This window comes from Epinephelus fuscoguttatus, linkage group LG3 (assembly GCF_011397635.1).
Source record: "Epinephelus fuscoguttatus linkage group LG3, E.fuscoguttatus.final_Chr_v1".
NCBI classification, from domain to species: Eukaryota; Metazoa; Chordata; class Actinopteri; order Perciformes; family Serranidae; genus Epinephelus; species Epinephelus fuscoguttatus.
The window spans coordinates 19,774,311-19,796,688 of record NC_064754.1 but is presented as its reverse complement, the minus strand read 5'-3'; the positions used below and the strand labels follow the sequence as shown (position 1 = coordinate 19,796,688).

General features: G+C 41.9%; 1 protein-coding gene across 2 annotated transcripts in view; it reads left to right on the top strand.

Moving 5' to 3' along the window:
* Positions 1-834: 834 nt before the first annotated feature.
* Positions 835-22,378, top strand: part of tet2 (tet methylcytosine dioxygenase 2) — a 37,037-nt gene continuing 15,493 nt past the window's right edge. The window contains exon 1 of one of the 2 annotated variants that reach the window (XM_049570876.1): positions 835-916. The gene's annotated coding sequence lies outside the window, so the exon portion shown is untranslated. Of the gene's footprint in view, positions 917-2,624; positions 3,069-22,378 lie in introns of those variants that run through there. The other variant, XM_049570875.1, reaches the window with a different exon arrangement.

Here is a 22,378-nt window from a genome sequence, read left to right as displayed (position 1 = left end):
ACCACCCAGCTTGATAATGTGAGCTCATGCTTCACCACAGTTTTCACGAAAGAGCGCAGAGGGAGGAGGACTATAAACCACCACATGGCTTAGAGTGACACACAGATCTAAAGACCAGCAGCTCCAGATCTCTGACCTGAGGAGCCACCAGGATCCTGTCTTTGTTTTGTTTGGCATAAATCAACAAGAGCACCGAGCCCACTAGAAAAACAGTCTTTAATGCTCATCGTCATCTTAAGGTGTGAAATCAGTCAAGTGACAAGTGTGCCTAAATTTCGATGACCCTGGGTCAGCATGTGGCCACAGCTCTGTGTTTACAGATGAGGTGACGGCACATGCCTCCACTCCTTTGAAATGTGACAAGGTGAGAGGAATGACGAGATTATCCCTGATTTACGAGTTACAGTAGCTTTCGGGGGAAGCGGCCCGGCATGGAGCTCTCCTGCTGCCTGACCGCTGGCAACACACACACACACACACACACACACACACACACACACACTGAAAAGTCAATGCAGCTGTTTTAAGATGCATGCAAGATAAGCACTGATAAAAGCACTGACTGCACTTTGGGAGTGCTGCGGCTCCAAATCCAGCCAATTTAAACAGTAATAAATAAATGAATTCATTCAGAGGGACAAAAAATACACAAGCTCATTGTCTGAGAGTATCAGAAATTGTACTTTGAGCTTTAGTGCAGCCAGCTAAACATAGAGACGTCTAATACACGCACAGTTTGAAACTTGAATGTGCATTCTAAATATCGTCTAACCAGACAAGTAGACTCGGTGCACTGTCTTGTTTACAGCAGCGGCCTGAGGAAGCAGGGCCAGGGAGATGGAAGGAAGCTGACCAGTCCAAACAACCGCTGAAAGCCCTGCAGCACTGATCACCGAGACACTTCATTGCCGCACTGGTAGGTTTACTGCCTTGCTCAGGGGTGCTTTGATGGTTGTTGTTGATGAGACGGGGGGGAAATGGAAAGCTTTTCATTCATTCACTTCTACGATCTTCACAACTCATTGGGGGATTTAAATTTCGTGGTCACAAGCTCCCTAACCATTAGCCGAGCTAGCTGCGGTTCACATGAGCTTAGTCTTTGTAAACAAGGATTAACAACAACGGACAAGCATAAACACGCCGCTGTCAGCAGTCCCCTGGAAACTCCAGAAACATCCAGTCGACATCTTATCACCTAGAAATAGAGCTGAGAGACCACTTTGTGTTATCAGTTGCTTCAACACTGCACTGACTGTAATTTGGGGATTAAAACAATACTAAATTAATATTGTTTTTTCCTGACACAACAGTAGGATGCTTAGTAAAGGCTGTATACTGTGGTGCTTTTTAATCTATGTGTCCTCCTTAGTTGTAAGAGGAAATCAACTGGCTTTACCCTGCAGCAAGAATGACACAATCTGACCTCATTACCAACTGTCTAATCCGTTTAAAGACATTCACACTGAAGCAATCTAACATCCACCTGGGTGACAACTGTGTCATGCACAGAAAGATGACAGATCCGATGTAAAAGGCTCTATTTTGTCTTTACAGGATCTGCAGCTAGCGTGACTCCTCCTTCCTCTCTCTCTCTCTCTCTGCCTCTTCCCCTCCCCCATTCTGTGTAAAAACAAATCTCCTTTTCTGCTCTGAGCCTGAAACTATTGAGTCAACAAATGTCACTGCAGCGAGGCAGAGGCTGCTGGGAAAGAGGTGGGGTCTCCCTTTAAGCCTGAACTGCAGCTAAAGGGAGATTATTTTCAGACAAGACCCACCTGTTAGTAAAGTAAAAGAGGAATTAAACAGTAAAGTGAACTGGGGGTGCCGTTGACTATTGAGCACGGGGCATATGTTACGAAATGACAACGTAGTGCTGCTAAAAATGTTACTTTTTCCCCTACAAAATCTCTAAACTGTGAGATTATGTGTATGACCTTTACAATTGAGGGTGCAAAAACAGTCTAGGTTGCAAACTGAGCCCCTGACTTACCGCTCTGTTTAAAAATGTAACACAGAAACCCACAATCAAAACCACAGAAGACGTCTTCGTACTTTCCCCTATTAAAGCGCATTTGTACTCGTGTTATTCTGACGACCATCCAGGGCTGAATTTGTCTTTTAAATCTGTCTTTTAAAGCGCCTTTCTCCCTCACACTGCTCCCTCTATCTCTTTCAAGCCCACGTGGCCAGTGTCAACAGGAGGTGGGTCTTGGCAGACACATGAAGCAAAGTATGCTGCCTGTATGCAGGCTGGAGAGTTGTCTTTCACTCTAAAAATGAGCCAGCCGGCTGAGGTGTGCCAAAATAAGACACAGCCGTTGGAAAAGGAGTGCATTGCTCAACTGCTTGGACTCCAAAACTGACTGTTGCTGTAATGCCCTAAAAAATGAGGGCTATTACACAACAGGGGAAGTTCTGTAACCAGTGACAGAGAAAGAAAGAAAATGAAAGAAGGAAGTCAAGATAGAGGTGTAGAAAAAAAAGGAGGGAAAAACCCTTAGTCACTGACTTCCTGTCTGAGGAAAGGAAGGGGGTGGAGGCATATTCTGCTCCAGTCAGACAGTTGAAGCAATATTCAGCATAAAGTTTACCGGGGGTGGAGTCCTGTCCTGCTCACTGAATCCACTCCAGTGCTTTAGGGCAGCCATCATAGTGTGCACTATTGTGTGCGGCTGAGGGAAGAAGAAAAAAAGAGGAGGGAGCAGAGGAGGGAAAGAAAACCTGTCTCTTTGTGTGGGGAGGACTCAGCAGGAAAGTGATTTTTGTGATTATTTGCTAGCAAAGCGAGGCTCTCCCCCACTGACCTACAGCAACACCTTGTCTCCTCTGTTGCCTTACACCAGAGCCACATATGAGTGTGCTTCTCAGGCCAGCAAAACAGCGACACCCAGGCTTCTCCTGATGATGAGAGCCGACGTCAGACCGGTTTCCATGAATATTGATGTGGAGGATAGTCTGTTTCATAGAAGAACAGAAGGAGGCAAGATGGCTGCCCTTTAGGATTTGTTAAAGAGGAGATTCAGACGGTTTGTTGGAATTTCTACAAAGTGGAGGGACGTAAAAAGGAGGTGAGAATTTGCTTAGTGTGTTAATCCTCTGCTTACCCTTCTCTCCTTCAGGACTGGCAGCATTTTTTGGTGGTTTTGCCACCAGGCGAGGTGTAGCAACTGTCCCCCACCGTAAAAGCAAGAGCCAACATAATAAGGAGGGGATATTAGATAAAGCTACTCCAACATGGCTGACGATTTGCTTTCTTTTTTTGCCAGCTGAGGCTGAAAACACACCTTCTGTGTATTCCTGTGTGCTCTGGGCTCACTCCACATTCTTGCTGCTTTTGAATGCATCATAGAAAATGGTGTACTTAGACTGCTTGTTCAGGAGTTTTTCTTTAAGCATAATTTAAATGCCTGTATCATGCTCTCTTTCTTCTCTCAACAATTCAACCTTGCCTTTTTATGTGACACACATTTTTTAAAAGTGTGTTTTGAGTGTGTGTTTGTTTTTAAGAGTGGAAACGCATTTTGTACATTTATGTGTAATTATTAGCTATTACACGATGATGATATTTTCCATTACACGTGTTTAAATGCAGGCAGTGTTACCCCATTTTAGCTTCTCTTTTTCATACCCATGGCTGTGTATGTTTGTTTTTGCTGTTCAGTAGGGAGACTGTGTGTGTTAGGAGAGTAAAAGTCCAACCTGAAACATGTCCAGCAGTAAGTGCACACAGTGTCTGCACAGCAGTAGAGCTGGAATAGCTCCTGGCTTTGTGTATCTCTGTTAATCAGCTTTCATTGTTTTCACCACTGAGTGACAAGCAGGCACAAAGGCAAACCCCAAAGAGAGGCAAAAGAGAGGAGAACTGAGTGTTAGTGAAGGCACACAAGGTCAGAAAGCTCTGAAGGAAATGAAACTCAATCCCACCACACCATTAACTGGGGGAACAAGAATGGTAATTCTGGGGCAGGTTTTTGACCAAAGGCTAAACAAGAGATTGTTCCCAGACAGCAGCAACATCCTATTTCTGAGAGAAGTTTGCTGAACTTCTTTGAGAAGCTCAACCAAACCTGATAGTTAACAGGACTTTATATTTGTAATGCAGCACAAGCAGTTAAAGGTCACAACAGTCAGAGTGCTGTGTTCTTTAGTAGCTATTGACAAATAGATTATTGACAATACAAAGAGGAATGCGTCTGTGTTTCTCTGTGTGTGGCTGTAATCATTTAAAAAAGGAACTGGTGTAGAATAACAGCATGGTGACCTCATTCTTGCACAGATAGAGATGTAAGCTACAATAATGGAGTGATAACAGTGAGGTAAGCATTTGCATACACTGACAGCTTGGGGGGGTTGTGTTATGCATTTTGTTTTTAGAGACACATCTGTTAAATACATGGTAACAACATGTAAATTCAGATGTGTTGTAGTCTTATCTCAATGAGCAAATAACTAAGTAGTTGTTAGTTGTTTTTTGTTCCTGAATTCACCACGTGTTACTCTTAAGATTAACATCTGAATGGCCCATTAGGATATAACAGATCTCCCTCGGGTTTGTGTATTGGGTTTGTGTATTCTACTGACTACAGTCGTAACGTACCCACACCATGGCCTCAGGTAAAAGCTAAGTAAATGCACGCCTGCAAGGTGGAGAATAATGACTGACCTTAAATAGGCCATTGCAACGCAGCAGTGGGGGCTGTCTGCACGAGCAACACAGGAATTCAGATTGCTGAAGTTTTCAGTTTTCAAGAGAAACCTGTGACATTTACATCGTGGCGTGTGAGGATAAAGAGGCCACAGAGAAGGTGAAGAAGCAGCAGTGAAGTCAAAATAAAGTCAGTTGCTTGTCAAATGACTGGAAGACAATCGCAGAGGTTTTATGTGACCAGCTGCTAATGACAGACAAAGGGGAACATTATTCTGTCACAGCCAAACACTCCTCTTCCCCCTCTTGAATTAAGCATTTGTTTTAAAATATTTGTGTTTACATGCCGCATTTCTGTGGTCCAGTATGCAGCCCCCTACGCTGCAGCGCACACTCGCTTACTCTTTACTAAAAATGATCTGCTTGTAGCGGAAGAAGTTCCCATTTTTAGTCCTAGCGAGCTGTCAGGGAACTTTCTCACCAACAGTGGCGGAGTAAAGCTCTGACGCAACGGCATGGCTGTGTTTTGATACGACGAGCATGGTCATTGACTGTGTAGTGTCAACACGAGCGCTCAAGCAGGGGTGTTCTCCATAGTACTAAAGTATGTTGTGACTGCATTAGATCAGGTGATCTGCCCGTTTGTGTGTGTGTGTGTGTGTGTGTCGATCCCGCTGCCTGATTCATGATGTTAAGAGACTGTGGATGATGTCTCATGTGAAAGGCTACATTAGGTCAGTTTAATCTTTTTGGTTTTATTTACCTAACCTTAGAGATAAAAGTAGCGTAATTTGAACAGCTCAAACTGGGCTGTTCTGTATAGCCATGTTTCCACCAAACATTTATGGTATAGTAACCCTAGAACTGTACGCAACCAGTGTGAACATGTACGTGAACCGTAGATCTGTTTTGCATTTCCACCACAGACACCACTCTTAATATTTAGGCGGGATTGTTACCAGATGGTAATGGTCGCATCACTGCTACATCCAGCTCTTGTTGTATTTCCTCTTCGCCGACGTTGCAGAGACGTAACTGTACCTTGCTGTTCATCCATGGGACGGGGTTGTGAGACTTTGTCAACACGAAAAAGAACAGGAGTCAGTGTGTAGAGCAGAGCAGGGGTGTATTACTGCCGAAGCGCACAGGAACGACACTCTGCCACTGTTTTTTATGTTCGCATTAACCTAATGTAAACATTTGGAATGGAACAAATGGAATATATCATATTGACATTTAAGGTGTTGATTAACGACTTCTACTCAACAACAGGCAAGAAAACATTCCACCTTAAATGTTGCCAGGTAGCTCCTCTTTCAGCGGCAAAGTTATTAAATTTTTTTTTCTTAGTCTATAGCTTCTAACTGTTCACTAGTGAAGATGAAAAGGCAGCATCCATAAATGTGGTAGTTATAGTTGACTAACTTAAGTCAACTTTGCCACTGTAGGAGCAGCTGTTACAGTCCACTGAGCAAGAGTGTTGATTCTCTATTGACAAATCAACGGACTGCAGAGTTTCTAGCGCCACCTTTTACTATCTGACAAAAAAACTGAACAGTATAGAACAGTTGTTCTGGTACCATCCACAACAATGACAATGGAAATGAAAAAATAACCGTTCTAATGGGTAAGGAACTGAAGTGGACTGCTCTGTGAAAACAAGGCTTATATTGTGTATCGAGTGGTCTATTTTTGATTTCGCTTTACTATTCCCATAGCACCTCAAACATCCCATTTCACATATCTGCTCCATAGTTTGGATGGATTGCATCTGGCCCAGTTCACTGCTTGCTACTGAAAGCACTTTATTAATGGTTGTCACAGTGCACAATTTGTGTTCCCCTTTGCGTTCAGTTTTACTGTACACTGGATTTACACATGCTAATCCTGACCTGCATAATAATATCACGTTCTACAATTAAGAAACAAAAGCACACAATCTTATTGGAAGTGCTGTCCATGAGCCTCTGCATGGCTGTTGTTATACCAGCAGCTGAAAAGGCTCCAGAGCATTAATGGGCCTATAGGAGGCTGAGTGGGGGGAAGGGCCAGTTGGATCAATCACATGCACATAGCTTCTCTCATCTATCTACACCTACAGATAAAGCCGTGCAGTTGGACTGCTCCTCCGTCATGGCTGTAAGTCCCCTTTATGTCACTCCCAGGGCAAAGACAATATCACCTTTGGGAAGAATGTCCAGTTGCCATAGCGTTGCACAACAATGCTGTCCACTTACAATAACCAACCCCTTACCCAAGCCCTCACCTCTGACCCTGCTCTGTCCAGCCCACGCATCGTATTTCCAGCCAGAGGCTGTTGCACAGATGACAGAGAGGCAGGCTCAGTGGCAGGTTAGACATTTTATATTGCACTACCTGCTGGATGGCTTTGCTGGTCATAACTCGGGACTGCTTTCCTGAGACAAAATGGCAAGATACTGAGTGTTACTATTGATTTCTGCAGTATTGATTTCCCTCTTGTCTGCTAGTGGGGGTTGTTTTTCTATGGAGAGCAGGAGGGAAGCAGCAAACCACAATCAAGTGTTTCTGCAATGGAATCTAACTAGTCCCTAATTTACACACATCTTTGAACAGAATTTGCCACCAATAGTGCACAGCTGAGAGAATTTTCTTGTTGGTGAAAGCAAAGCAGGACTTGCAGGATATGGTCAAACAAGCCCTGACATCCCTGTGGAGCTTTGATAGAGAAGGTTTAACTGCATGCCATATGCTGCTTTATTTAGCATGATATATCTGTATGGGTTTTATTGGACGTTTATGCATGCTTTATGTACTGATCAGTTCTGAAGTCTGCTAAATGTAGCCGAAGGTCTTTAAACTATGTATGGGCTTACTGCAGAACATTGTGGGTTGGAGAGAGCTATGTGCTTCTCTGAAAAATATGAAAAGAATGTCTATTAACTGAGGCCAGATCACAAAAATATGTCAGTTATCAATAATTACCACACCAGATCCACCCCAAAACCCCAACAAGAATCTTAGCTTTCCATCCCAGGAGGGCCTATGATGTGATTATGGCCTGCGAGTGGTTTATTGGTCATCACTGGAACTGTATAATAGTAATAATATCTTTCTGAGTCTCAGAGTCGGAGAGACAAAAATGTTATCAGTCATTACCACACCAGATGCATGAATCCCGACTCCTGGCCTTCTTTTTTCCACGAGGCCGTGCGTTGTTAGCCGGGCTGAGGCGTAATTATGGAGTGAGAGTGATAAGGCTCTGTTTGAGTGGCACTGGGCCGGAGGGAGTGTTGCTGGCCCTGTGAGCATGTATCGATGTCAGGGTTTACCTCAGGGGTGAGACAGCGAGGGCAGCGACTCAAAAGCTTCCTCCACGTGAGCACACACACATGGCCGCTCTGTTTACAAACACTATCCTGGCATTCCGCACAGAGAGAGAGAGGGAGGCAAGTGAGATGTTACGTAAGCGCCCCAAAGCGAATAGCATCCCTTCCCGCCTCTCGCCGGGCCGCCTCTCCTACGCTTGGACAGTCTCCTTGAATGCAGTTTCCGCCGGTTCCGCTACAAGATTTTAGGAATAAAAAAAAGAAATTAAGAGCCACAGTGACAACAGCGTCTGTGATCGAGAACGTGGCGAGACTGAGAGGAGGCCTGCCGCTCTGATAGCGCATAGCTCCCGTGCAGGTGAAGGCCTTAATGGTGCCAAGTCAGATCAAACTGGTTCTAAACTTGTCGTAACAAATGATTTTATAAACTCCCTTCACAGTTGCAGCTTGGGTTCACTAAATAACTGCTACATTTGCGAGGTTTCATGCAAAAGAAACCCAACGCATGTGCACAGACACTAGAGAAGACACATTTCACTTCACAGTGAAGCTCTCCATTACACTGCACAGTTTTACATAGATGATTTATTTGTTGAGAAAACTTGGTTTGACTGATTCAAGAGGTAATAATAATATTTTGTGAATATATAAATGAAGGTGAATTAAAGGTTGAGCTCTTGAAATGAAGGTAAAAGAAAAATTGTGATTCATCAGTTCACCAGATGAGCATATGCAGACAAAAACATCTGTCTCCATATTGTGCAAAAGTGAAAGATGCCTCCTTTTTAGCCTTGCTTTTCAAACATAGGCGTGACAATGTGTGGAGAAGTAGCAAACCTACACACAGGCTGTCAATAAGCCTTACAAATCTTGAAAAGTGACTGAAACTCAAGCTAGGATCTTACCCTTAAGAAGGCTCTCATGTCAAAATGTATCAGTCAGTTCCAGTTAAATTAAATCTCTGACAATGAGGGGGCTTTGTCACAGGTCTAATCCTGACACGATCATTCAGAGGAGATTTTTGTTTCATATATATAGCTTTTCAAAATGCATCTTCTGGTCAAACTGGCTTAATTGGAACAATATGTGAAAAGAAATTTCCATAGCTAATGCCCCTGTCTCATGATCTACAAAGCTCTGTCATGATAGCCCAATTTCAATGGGATCCACAGCGATCTAAACAACTGCTTCTGATGGCTGTTAACCCTCTTCTAAAATGGCTGTCAGATATGGATGGTTTTGCTGCCAGGAGCTGTCATTGAAAAGGTTAGGCCCCATGGCCCCCTGTTGTCTGCACAAGGAGCGCAAAGACAGACAGCTGGTCCTGAATGTCATTTAGAAGCATAACCCTACCAAAGGCTCTGAATGACATCACTAACTACTTCTGAGGGCTTCAAGTGGCTCACGCTCAATATTAGGTTTCCTAAGTGGAATGTACGAGTGCAGCAGCTGGTGTCTTTCCGAGCCGTAGTGTTAAATGACAATCAGACTGGTTTGCGGCCATATATGTATTTATATTGGGAAAGCTTCAAAGACTGATTTTAGCAATGGGTCTAATGGATAGAAACTCCCTGCTTGAACAAGAGTCTTTCAGATGTGATCGATACAAATACAGTTTCTGTGCAGGAAAACAATAAACTCAAAACTCCTTAACTTAAGCTCAAATATTCAGTATTTTGTCTTAAAAGGGACAGTTCACCCCTAAATCAAAAATACTTATTTTTCCTTTCCTTTCCTTCCTTTGTTTTGGTGTGTGTTACCAAATGTTGGAGAGATCAGCCATATAGATGTCTGCCTTCTCTTCAGTATATTGGAATGAGATGGTACTTGGCTTGTGGTGCTCAAAGCACCAAAAAGCTACGTTTGAAAAACTCAACAACAGTGTCTCTTTCCAGAAATCATGACCCAGTTACTCAAGATAATCCACAGACCTTGTTGTGACCATGTAGGAACTATTTACTTTCGACCAAACTACACTTGCCAGCTGTATCACCAGTTACTGCTAGCTCACCTAGCACTCCTGAGCTAGCTAACGTTACAGCTCAGCAAGGAGGACGCCGTCAATAGATGCACACTTCCCTCTACACGGTGATATAGTTAGCGGGTGTAGTTTGGTAGACGGAAAAAATGAAACTGCTCACAACAAGGTCTGTGGATTATCTTGAGTAACCAGGTCATAACTTCTGGAAAGAGTGCCTGAAATGTATTTATTTTTTGGCGCTTTGAGCACCACAAGCCGAGTGCCATCTAGTTCCATTATATTGGAGAGAAGGCAGACATCTCTGCGGCCAATATTGCCAACACTCGGCAGCTCAGACCAAAATGATTTAGGGTGATAAACAGCAAGGTAAGAAGAAACGTGTATTTTTGATTTTGGGGTGAACTGTCCCTTTAAGTGAACTTTAAGTGCCTTTAAAAACTCATTAATTGTTAATCTGTATTTGCTCATGAACTGCTGAGGTGTTAGAAGTGAGGAGTTTAAACATCCTCACACCGAAGCCATGAATCACAGAAAATATGCCTCTCTCAGACGGATTTGTGATTCCTATTCAATGAGAGTCACGTGCCTCCCAGTCAGTGGAGGGAAAGAGGGAGCTTAGCAACAGTGGGTTAGGTCAGCCTGCTTAGAAACCAGTGAGGAAAAAAATATCACTACATTCGCTTTCCAGATGACGAATGAGACACAGAGCAAATCATTCATATTCAGAGTTATTCTGGGCACTACTACAATATATTTGTGGGCTTCAAGTTTGATGAATTGAAGAAGAAAGAAGAGCAGGGATTGCCAAAATGTGCTTTGCTTTTTGCTCACAATAAACCACTATCTGAAGCTCAGTCTTCCATAAACCTGAAATCTGCCTCGGTATTGAGTCCGTTTAGAATTCCTCCACTGCCATATTGTGTGCCATGTTTTAATTTCCCTCCTATAATAATGTTTCCCTTTGCTCTGTTTACTGTTCACCTCCGCTTCCTGTTTAATTGGAAGCTGGTTTGGATTTGGATCATGCAAACAGAGAGGAAATATTTGCTAAATAAATGTGCCTGTGAGCTAATCACATGCCAAGACTTGCGGACGAGAGGGTGAATTGAAGAAACATGGGAATCGGTGTTTGTTCATCATTTGGCATTGTGCATTCAGTTTTCCATTTCATGCCAGACTGTAGTGGATGGGAGAGTGAATGGGAAGGAAAAGGTCAGTGCTAAGTATCCCTTGTCTTACCATTTCAGCTGAGAGCAACCACAATATCTTTCTCGACATGGCTCTAAAAATAAACGCTGTGACTCAAGAGCGGAGTATCTCTTAATTTAGAGAAGGTTTCCTGTTCTTTGTAAAATGCAGTGATAGAGGTGTTGATCCGCACAAGTGCAAATGTAAGCTTCTGAATATGTGGGGCTATTGATTTACTGGCAGGATCAATGCGTAAAGCACATGTGCACACCACGGCAAAGCAGCCTATTCTGCAGTCAGCCGTGCCGGGGTAATGTTTAAACCAGATGGGCTTTGGAGTGCTCATAAGATGGTCGCCATGGCTACCATGCACTCTGAAAGAAATTAACTTTGCTGCGCGCACAGTTCATCAAGTTAGTCAGATATATTGACTGTTGCATAGACAAAAAGGGTTAGAAGGGAAAAAGAGACAGGCTGGCTGGGGGGCAGGTTGGTGGGGTTGTACGCTCAGAAGCCCCGTTCCTTAATTAGAGCCTCCATGTGATGCAGCTTGAAGGCACAGAAAAAAAGGTTTAGACTCTGTGTGTAAGCTTTGCACAGGGTACTTCTTAGTCAGGCAGGGTGACTTCTCAGGCTGTGCTGATCAAACAGGAAAAAATGAAGACTAACAGGTTTATGTTATGTTTAGCCAGATCTGGGCTAATGTTCAACTGTTGTCTACCACCAGGATTTACCTCTTCTGTGAAAACAGTCTGTGCTACACTTGCACGACATTAGTGTGAATAGTTCTGAGCAAAGACACTCTTTCACTGAAATGGTTTAGGAGGGATGGTTTATAGATATGATCTGAGACACTGTGGTCTGTTATCAGCAGTTGTTTGGGGGGTTTTGGTATAAGCCATAATACCATATTCTTGTGTTACAATTTAAAAATAACATTAAGAAACGTATTATTGTAAAGCAAATTTGAGCTGAATTCTCAGAAAAGTGCTAAAATGCTGAGCAGATCAGTTGGATTCATATAGGATAAAAGCAGCCTATATCAGCAGGATGTTTTGCTTGTGTGTGTTTGCAGTTTTCCCAGAATACCTGCTTAACAAGTTGTATCAGAAATGTACAGAGGCGGGGTTTATCCCCGACAATAAAGGCCGTTGAGTTATTCATACTGATGTCACCCTCAAGAACTTTTCTGTCACATTTACTATTAAAATGAGGCTCAGGCCTCCTCCATATTCTCTGACTCATCAGGTATTGCTCAGACATGTCTTCAAACTCAATTACATTCATAACATATTTAAATGTATGTACAAATTTGTGTCAACATCATCAACTATCTACTTCAAAAAATCTCAAGAGGATGACCCTGAAGGATTTATCCAGTGTAAGGGCTTTGGAGCAACAATATGGACTGAGTCAAGTTAAAACTGTCAACAGTTCAGCCAGTGCAGCCTCGCCCCTGGAAAGTAGACGCTACAAAACCAGTCGTGTCCTCGAGTCCTTAATGTGTTGTGACACATAAGACTCCTATATTCCTCAGACCTTGTGGGTCTTTAGGAGTAATTATATTGTATGTGTCTTGTCCACTGCTTCCTCGGCCCACTGAACCCAATACAAAACTATCAAACAATCTTGGATTAGTGCTGACATTGATCTTAATTATGGCTGCGAGCACTTGGCTTATTATTATGGTGCCAGTTAACCTTTCCCCTTTCTCAGTTTATCTTTTTACCTTGAAGGAGCTTTACCAGTTAGCCAAATAAGAACTGGACTTAATGTCCTGATATACAACATTCTTTTTGTTTTGTCTCTGTCTCTATTTGACTATCTCAGCTCCACTTTCCAGTTTGATCATTGTAGATTGTTTTCAGCCGAAATGTATCATGACAAAGTTGTTATTCAGTAAGTCACGTGTAGTCTTTACTGGAAAATGTGCACAGCCCACACTGAAACCATAGGGTTGCGGCGGTTAGCTATCTATATATCATCAAACACTACTTTATCTACTCATGGCTGACCAACAGTGAGAGTTCTAAAAACTGTACTACTGCAATTTAAAAATGGACTGATTTCCCCTTTTAAGATTGTGTGTACACTCACATGACATAAGAAACTGTATTCTAGAACTAAGGTTTTAAATGTCCCCAAAGCCAGCGGAACATTTTATAACCATATAAATGATTATTCATATAATATGTTAGGCGCTGCATATTTAATCCATATTGACAAAATTTCACTCAAATACACCTGTTTTGAATGTTATCACTCCATTAAATGGCCTAATTAGTTATCAGCCTCATAGATATGGGTTAGAAGAGTCCCGTTACACTGACGAGTAGGTTCAGAATGCTGTTATCAGCCTATGACATGCTTGGTTTTTTGTTATGTGGCAGTGCAGGAAGTCAGGTAATATTAGCATAACGAACAAGAGAGTCCACACCAGGGATGGTTGGGTTGACGGAACGGTCAAGCAAATATTGGACTTTTATCTTGGAGACTGGGGTTAATGTCCAGTGTGAAATCAAAAGTCAATTAGTTATTTTAACAATGTAACATATGTCACGTATTGTTATGTTGGTAACGAACGTACCCAAATTAATTCCAAGCCCTGCTTTTGTCTAAGCCTAACCTGGAAGTGCTGGCGCCTTAACCGAACAAAATGAAAGTAATGAAACTGCTTCCGATGCAGCCCAGTCTCCAGAAGAAAATGTTTCTGCAGACCACAAACACATTATATTTTCACATTTCATACCTACTACAACATTGTTACTAAAGTTACTTAGTATATGGGCTGACTTTGTCATCAGGAGGTGAAAGGGATAGTAGGTGTTGGTCACCTAGCGAAATGCCTGTCAAGCTGCAGACCGCTACAGGCCACTGTTCTAAACCAACAAACAACAAAACCAGTTGTGTTTCAGTGCGTTGTTGCTGTGTTTCCAGCAGCTTTTTAGCTACCAAACAGGGATATTTTTGGGGGACTCATCACTGCTTTTCTTGCCGGGATAGTGCCACAAAAATGTACTGTAAGCAAGACATCGTTGCTTTTTTCAGCTGGGATGTTGCCTCCCAAACTGTTTATTTTAAGCCAAAACCTGATCTTTTCCAAACCATGACCAAGTGGTTTTTACGTCTAAACCTAACTATCCGTGTTTAAATGTAAAGTTTCAGTGTAAAGTTTCAATGTCGCCACTACATAACAAAGTGTAAATGCAAAGTATCCATGCTTTACAGAAATATACTGTGCAATAACAACATTTTTCTGGCAACTGGGTTGCCCAATTGTAGCATTTAATGGGCTGATAACAATGTTCTGAGTCTACTCATCAGTGTACTAGGACCCTGCTAACCCATATTTATGAGGCTGATAACCACTTCTAACACCCATATAATGATAACATTGGAAATGGGCACACAAACTGATACTACTAGGACATTTGTACATTCCTGCCTTCTTGGGTCCTCCACTGTTAATGGAATTAATGGAAAACAGATGAATTCAATATAAGAATGCTGTGTAGTGCAAATTAACTCAGTCAATTAAGGCTATAGATAGAAAATACAGTGTGTGACAACACAGTAAGAGAAGGCAATGAGACAAAAAGCTGTGGAAGCACAGAGTCTGCACTGGGAAACTCCACAAGTCGGTCACATCTGTCTTGTATTACACATAAAGAACAATGTAGATTGTACAGATCCCTTCTTCTTAAGGAGGGGGAGGAGGCTCTCTAGGGAAGAAATTACAAACAGAAGTGTATATCCTCAGTGTTTCTGCTGTAATCTATCAATCTTGTCTGCAGATTCAAAGCAGAAAAGCAAGATACTGAATAGCATGTATTTATATTTACATGCATACATCTCTAAAATCAATTTGGAGAAGATGGACTGCTACATAATGTAAATATAACTGCTACATTGCATCCCATTGAAAGGTAAGGAGGTTTTCATGCCGTATTCAACTCAAAGAGGGAGACATTTGTTCATCTGCATTCAGTTTCTCAGCAGGCTGATTCTACCTGCAGAGCTGCACTGTTTTTGGTCCACCATCAGGAGAGAGGGAAGAAAAACAGAGATCTGTTGCTCCAGGCTGTCACGTGATGCAGCCATCATTGCGTCACCATGTAGTGATTAGGCCGCAGTGAGCATCCACAGGAAGCTGCACTGCTCTACCTGACAGGAAAACTAAGACCTGAGGTTGTACAGTGCTAAGTCAGACTCCCTCTTTGAGCAGCGACCTGTGTGTGTTATTAATGGAAGCAACATGAGTCACATCACTAACTCAGAACCTCAAGCTTTTGCATTCCTGGTAATAACCTTCACATGTGTCTGCATCCCTTTGGTGACCAATACAAAAGACCGCCACATCTTAATCTAAAACAGGAGCTGTACATGCCTCAAACACAAGACAGATGGCTCAACCATCAGGGAACGCTTTGTATCAATAAAGGTGGTGCACAGCCATCTACAACAATGTTACACCTCAACATTTCTGATGGCCATGCAGCGTTAAAGGAATAGTTTGTGCCTAGTGGTAGATCTACCGCTACCAGTCTCATGTCTGTACGGTTAATGTGAAGCTATAGCCAGTTGCGTTAGCATAGCTTAGCTTAGCTTAGTTTAGCACAAAGGAAAGAGGTGGAAAGAGTGGAGACCATTGAGAAAACTGAGATGGTTCATTGTAGTGTCATTTCCTGTGTCTGTCATGTGGGTTTCTTCATCTTCCTTTAGGAGACTATTACATTGTCCTGCATCTATTCATTCCAACGGACGAGCTGTATGTGAGCTCAGATCATGACCAATAAAATACTGGACCCATTTTTCACAAGCTTCAACCCTTCTAAACATCCTGGCGCTTACGTGGCCTTTTTTCAGACGGATAAATCAGGAGAAAATTACCTTTGTTCAAAACATTTGGCAGCAACTGATGTGATCTTGTACTGGGCTGATATCAGACATCAAGCTAGCAGGCAACAAGGAGCGTCAAAATGAGGAACAAACATTAAATCTGTAACGTTCTCAAAACTCCAAAATGAGGTGCAGAGGAGAGACAACTGCGCTCACTTAGGAGACTGGAAGTCTTTACCATTTCATATCATTGTAATGCGTCATCTTTTGTTATAGGGTATCTTTGGATTCGTTTAATCCGAATTAAAACCAAAGCATAAAATGACCATTTTTTTGGCTGAGAGCTTTGAGTTCCTGGAGGAGCTTTATAATTATGGTAGAGGCATGACAGTGGTATCAGTCTTGTGTAACACTCAAGCATGCAAGCAAACTATTCCTTTAAGGGCAAAGAAAATATATCTGTTGCTTTGATCTGACAAAGAGGAAATGACAAGATGGCACTGAGCTCTGACCAGTGTGTGTGGTCTACTTTTATCTAGGTTTTTGTTGAGGATTTCACTTTCATGTTTAATTTGTTTAGATATTTCCAGATCGGAGCGTAGATCCCACATGTTGCAAAGGTTGCTCATGTGACAGAATGGCAACAAGATCTAAGCACTCTGAGGAAAACGTTACAAAGATCTGGCCGGCATGTAAATTTGGAGGATTATAAAAATGACTGCAGACACAGGGGCTTTTTGTTTCTTAGCCAGGGTGGAGTGTCATATGTTCAGAGTGATAGAAAGAAAGAGAGGGAAGGCACGAGCAGCCATGTGAGGTGCATTGTACGCGCTGCATGAGCATGCCATGTGACATAAATCCCAAGTGTGAGGTGCCTGATGGAGAGCCTCAGTGAATTACATGAATTAACATCTGTCCTGTAGTAACAACAGTCAGTAACAGCACATGCTACTAATACTTCAGCTCACATTTGTGCTTTATGTGTTGATGTGTTCTGACCTTCCAGACTTTCCAGTCCACCCCCTTAACTTTTTCCCCCAAACTCCAGTGGAGTCAGCTCCCTCAGTTCATATGCTTGCCATGTGTCATGAACTGTCATAATTCAAAATGGCTACACAGACATTTAAAGGCATAATCAAACACTGTCTTTAATTAAGCAAATGTGCGTGCATGAACAGTCCTCTTATTGTCAAGGGTGCACAACTAGACCCATAAGACTTATGCTTAGGGTATAGCATGTGATTAAGTGCCTTATAGCAACAGTCTTAGGTTTACTGTTGATTTTTAGGAGACTCTGAACTGTGTCGAGCCTACATCTTTGTTGTTTACACAGCCAACTGGAATGCAGAGTTGTGAAAATGTTGTAAGAGGTCATGAGGTTTGCGGAGCAGCGGGTCCGGCTCTATATTTATGGGAGGGATTTAAAACACTGTAGAATGCAAGTCATCTGACCTAATTACACTGGTAGGGGTTGCTAAGGATGAGGTTTCACTCGCAGCTCTGTTGGGTGCAGTCTAAAATGTCTACCTCCAGTCAGTCTGCACGTACAGCCGTTACAGTATTTTTTACATTTGGACATTTAATATCCATTACACAAATGTATGTTATTAGCAAATGCTTAGTTTTATCTCCATTTCCTTTTCCATATCAGGATTTGTCATTATGTTTGGCTTCGTAAAGAAGTGAGGGGTCGGTTTACCTCATCTAAAATTTCGTGGAAGGGACCTTACTGGATTTCATGGTGGCTCCGATGAGTCTCATATGTTACAGCATCAAACTTAAAGGAACACTTCACCCACAAAAGGACCATTTGTATATCAGTTAGCCATGTAGTGTTACCTTGAGTTCATGAAGAAAACTTGCTCAAGTGTGCCTCCATGACAAACAGCGAGAGTATTGATTTATGGATTGATTGGGAATTAGGGAAGTTTAACAACACGAAAACTATATTAAAACATCAATTTACAGACTCTCACATGACTCGTGCAGTATAATCCAGGTCTCAGTTATCCGGTACTGGAACTTAACTATGCTCTTTTCAAAGCCAGACTCCACTACTAAGGTTTTTTGTTTTGTTTTTTCCGGCTAAAATGCATGTGTTTGGGAAGTACTGAGCATACGACTGGATAAATGATAGTTGGATTATAGTGCATGAGTTGTGTGAGAATTTGTAAACAAATGTTCTGGTATAGTTTTGCAGGGTGTCCGCGGATCCTTAAAAAGTTTTAAATTTGTGTATCTAAATTAAAGGCCTTGAAAAGTCTTAAATTCCTACAACTTCATTAAAATGGTCTTAAATTCATTACTCAAAGGTCTTTAAATAATACGGGACAACTGCTTTTATTGCGCTCCGTTTCTGTTGCAAAGAAATTCATTTGAGTTGCATGAAGAGAACTAGCCTGGCTCCACCCAGCCCAAAGATATAGCTGCCAAGCTAGCAGGTAGCACGAGATGATAGCATAGACTACTTGACTTGTTTAGCTAGAGGTTGTAGTGGTAGCCTAGCTAACAAGCTAGCACTACAGTTAGCCTATCAGTCGTCGGTTGATCAACTGCCACTTTCTTCCACCATGGGGAAGTGCAAATGTAATGAAACGTGTTAAGATAATAGCAACTTCTCTCCATGGCTGAAGTCTGTGGCGGGGAATCCAGACGAAGTGCCGAAGCTCCATTCCAAGTGGCATTAAAAAGGTCTTAAAAAGTCTTACATTTTACTTGCTGAAACCTGCAGAAACCCTGTTTTGCTGTTGTTAAACATGATTTCCATGGAGGCATGCAAAAAAAAAAAACAAAACAAGGTTTTTGTCACGAATTCAAGGTAACACAGCATGAATGATGGATTTACAAATTTGGTGGATGAAGTATTGCTTTAAGGCCTACATATCACCAATAAACACTATGATTAAGTTTCAGTCATACATATATATATATATACTTATTTGGTGTTTTTTACACCATGTTCAGTGTTAGAATGACTTTTTCTGTTTAAGGCGGGACATGAAGTGATAACAGAGGCCTGAAAAGTTACACAAGCACAAGAACATAATACCACTTGAAATACGATTTAATAACTTATTAATGTTTTGGTACGTTTATATGCGATTACGTTAAAGTCTAGTCATATGAAACAAATATTAAGACTGGGTTTCAGTTTGCATTTCCAGCACACTATCAAAACTGTCACTGTCACTATCAATTGTGTTTCAAAATAAAGGCAATGTTAATACTACTAGCTATTAAAAGAGGACACAATGCTGTGGGTGTGGCTAAATAATTAGCCAGGTACATTTTGTATTGAGTGTTGATGTTGGATAAGTGGATAGTAAACTGTTAACAATGACTGTTGTTATAAGTTGTCATGTATTGGCACGGAGTTATAGTAGTCAAGTTACAGTTATGACATACAGTCAGGTGATGTGGTGAATATGAGTATTTAACACTTTGTTATGACTCAGTTCATGAGTCATGTGGGTTTCACTTTTAAAAAGTAAATTTATAGTCTGTGGACTGACTGCATGCTCTGTGCACTTATCTTTCAAACAGGAAAATGTGAATGGGCCCAAATCAGCAAAGAAAAGGAAACATACACTTGAGATTATGGCTTATTCTTAGGACTATTCTGCAAAACAGTGGTGTGGCTTGGCAAGTGTGTGTTTGATTTACAGTGCCGCTCCACACCTCCCCTTCCCTCTCCCTCTCTCTCTGCAACAGCAGGACTCTGTGGCCTCGCTGCCATTGGGCTCAAACCTGAAAGTGCAGAGACCTGAGTTTCCCAGCAGCTGTCGTTAGTGGTGAATGTCACATACGGCTGCCAAGTCACGCCAAATAGACCCCATCTACTATGGCAGCTCTCATATTTCACTGGCTCTCTCTGGGAATAACAAAAACACAGTGTGAGTCTGGTGCATTAAAGTTTGTTACACTGGTGTTATGAAGACAAAGCATCAGGGAATAGTCCCAAAAATCCCCAATACCTATGATTTGTAGTTCAATTTTTATATTCTAGATTGGACCGAAAGATGATCTTTAAGCCAAACAAAAACAAGTTGCAAAAACTATATAAAAAACAAGGCACTTAATTGTTAAAAATAAGGCTCTACTGTCATTTGTATTAACTGCAGCACCTAAATGAGTCTTGTGCAAACTGTGTCCATTGTTTTACAACACTGGTCACACTGTGTCCAAGAGTCCACCCTTGCCCCCAGGCTTCAAAGCACTAAAGCAACTCACCATCTATAAATGCCAGCAAATACATAGCTACAGAGGCCATGAGTAAAGGCAGTGATTCCTACAATAGCGCTTAGTGTCCATGTTCATGACTGCACAGGTTAGATGATAGACTCAACGGAAGGGAAGTAGATGATAGCAGATAGAAGTACAGAGGAACCTGAAGTGTAATTACAGGGCAGAGGGCTGGAGGTGAGGCTGTGGGAGAGGGAGGGAAGCCAAACAACAGCGTACAGAGACAAAGAAATTGACTTCTGGAGGGAAAGAAAGCTTTGTTGGGAATGCAGCTCGAGCCAAGCAAGTTGAGTCATATCATAAACTGAAACACAGCTCTCATTTCCCTGGTGGACATTAGCTACTAGAATGAAAACCAAAATAGATCAAAGCGTTATAACTTCCAGCAGGCATGCACACTAAAGCCTCTGTAAGGCTGTGCCTCTGGTTTAGTTTAGTGCTCTACTTCCGGAGCAAAAATAGATCTCACTGTGAATCACGCCTGATGAATAATTAAAAGAATGCAGCCAACACTGCAAATGTCTTAAAGTGAAGTTGGACCTCCAACAATGTGTAATTGGTGTGTGTGTTTGTATGTTTGTAGGCTGACAGCCGCACGCACACTCAGCTGGGATCTCTGGCTTTGTTCTGGGCTTGCAAAGATTTTTTTTTTTTGTTGTCAGTGTGGGTGTATCCAACTGTGACAAGCTGCTTGGCTCCGTTCGGTCCTTTGTAAAGCCTGGAGTGTCCCGCAGGAACGGAGCTGCTGCACTGAAAGCAGCTTAGTGCCGGTGTTCACCTCTTGACTTAGTTACTGATTTGCAGACTGCACCGAGGGCCAGACAAAACAAAGGAGTAGTCACATGGGGTCGGGAAGTGGTATTCACCCGCTTACCTCATTGTTGCGTTAGCAGGGATCAGATGCTTTATATGTGGGAGAGTTCAGAGAGGTGGGAGCATAAGGTTACTCCTTTTAGCTCCTTTTCCCTCAAACCAAACTGACTTAAATTGGTGTTTCCTTAATGAGTGTAAAGTCTACTGCAAAAAGAAAGAGGTTTTAATTTCCAAATTTAATTGTTTCTGCATAGTTTCTTAATTATATATAGCACATGACTCATTTTAAAGCCAAAATTACAAATCCATAGAGAAAAAAAAATCATTAAAGGTCCAATATAAAGCATTACAGGTGCTATATGAATGCTGTCATCGTATCAAAACACTACACTACACTACACTACACTACACTGTGTCTTTAAACAAACTGCCAGGATATCCTTGACGTTGTGATGTCACATATAGGCCATTTCAAAACTGAAACATAAACATTGTGAATCCCCTTTTCATTTCCTGTTGGATTTTTTTTTTTTGCAGTATGTGCGAATAACGTCAGCTGACAGGAAGTAAACATTGACCTACAGTAAGCTGTTGCCTAGCAATGCAATTTCAGTAAAACGGTCTTTAAAGGTAGAAAGCTCCGCTACGGTGGCGTTACAATAAATCCCCCGGCTGCAATGACAGTGCAAAGATGCAGAGAGTGCAGATGTGGAAGACCCAAAAACACTGACTAATCAGAGCAGAGTGGGCTTTTTTGGTAGGGGAGTTTAAAGAGACAGGTGCTGTTACAAAGCGTTTTAGACAGTTTTTTATATTCAGGCAGATAGTGTGAGAAAAATTGTGGTTTTTTTTAATATTAAAGCATGTAAATGTGTTTTAGTAGAAACCAAAAATACAAGTATGAACCAGAAAATGAGCATAATGTGGGACCTTTAAGTACATTTCAAAGTAGAGTCAATTTGTAACACAGTGATCTAGACTGATAAAGTAGCTTGTAAAAACTTTCTGCAGAAAATTCAGTATACGAGTGATCATAATCACCTCATGCCATTTCACCCTCTTATCGTGCTACAAAGCAACCAAAGATAATCTAAACCGTACATCATAAAAACCAGCAGATCTGCCACAGATGAAAACGTCCAAATGTTGTGCCATATGAATGAAGATGCCTTCAGGATGCTAAGACCGTTTGCCATTCATCAAACGGAGCCGTGCGCATTTCACAACTCCTGTGTGGCTCTCTCGCTCTCATTTGTCAAAATAACACATTTCAATTTTAATAAAAGTGACATAATCATAAAGCAGCTCAGTGTCACTTCTGATTACAATGCCGCTGCTGGTGGTGTCCCGCTGTGGCACTTT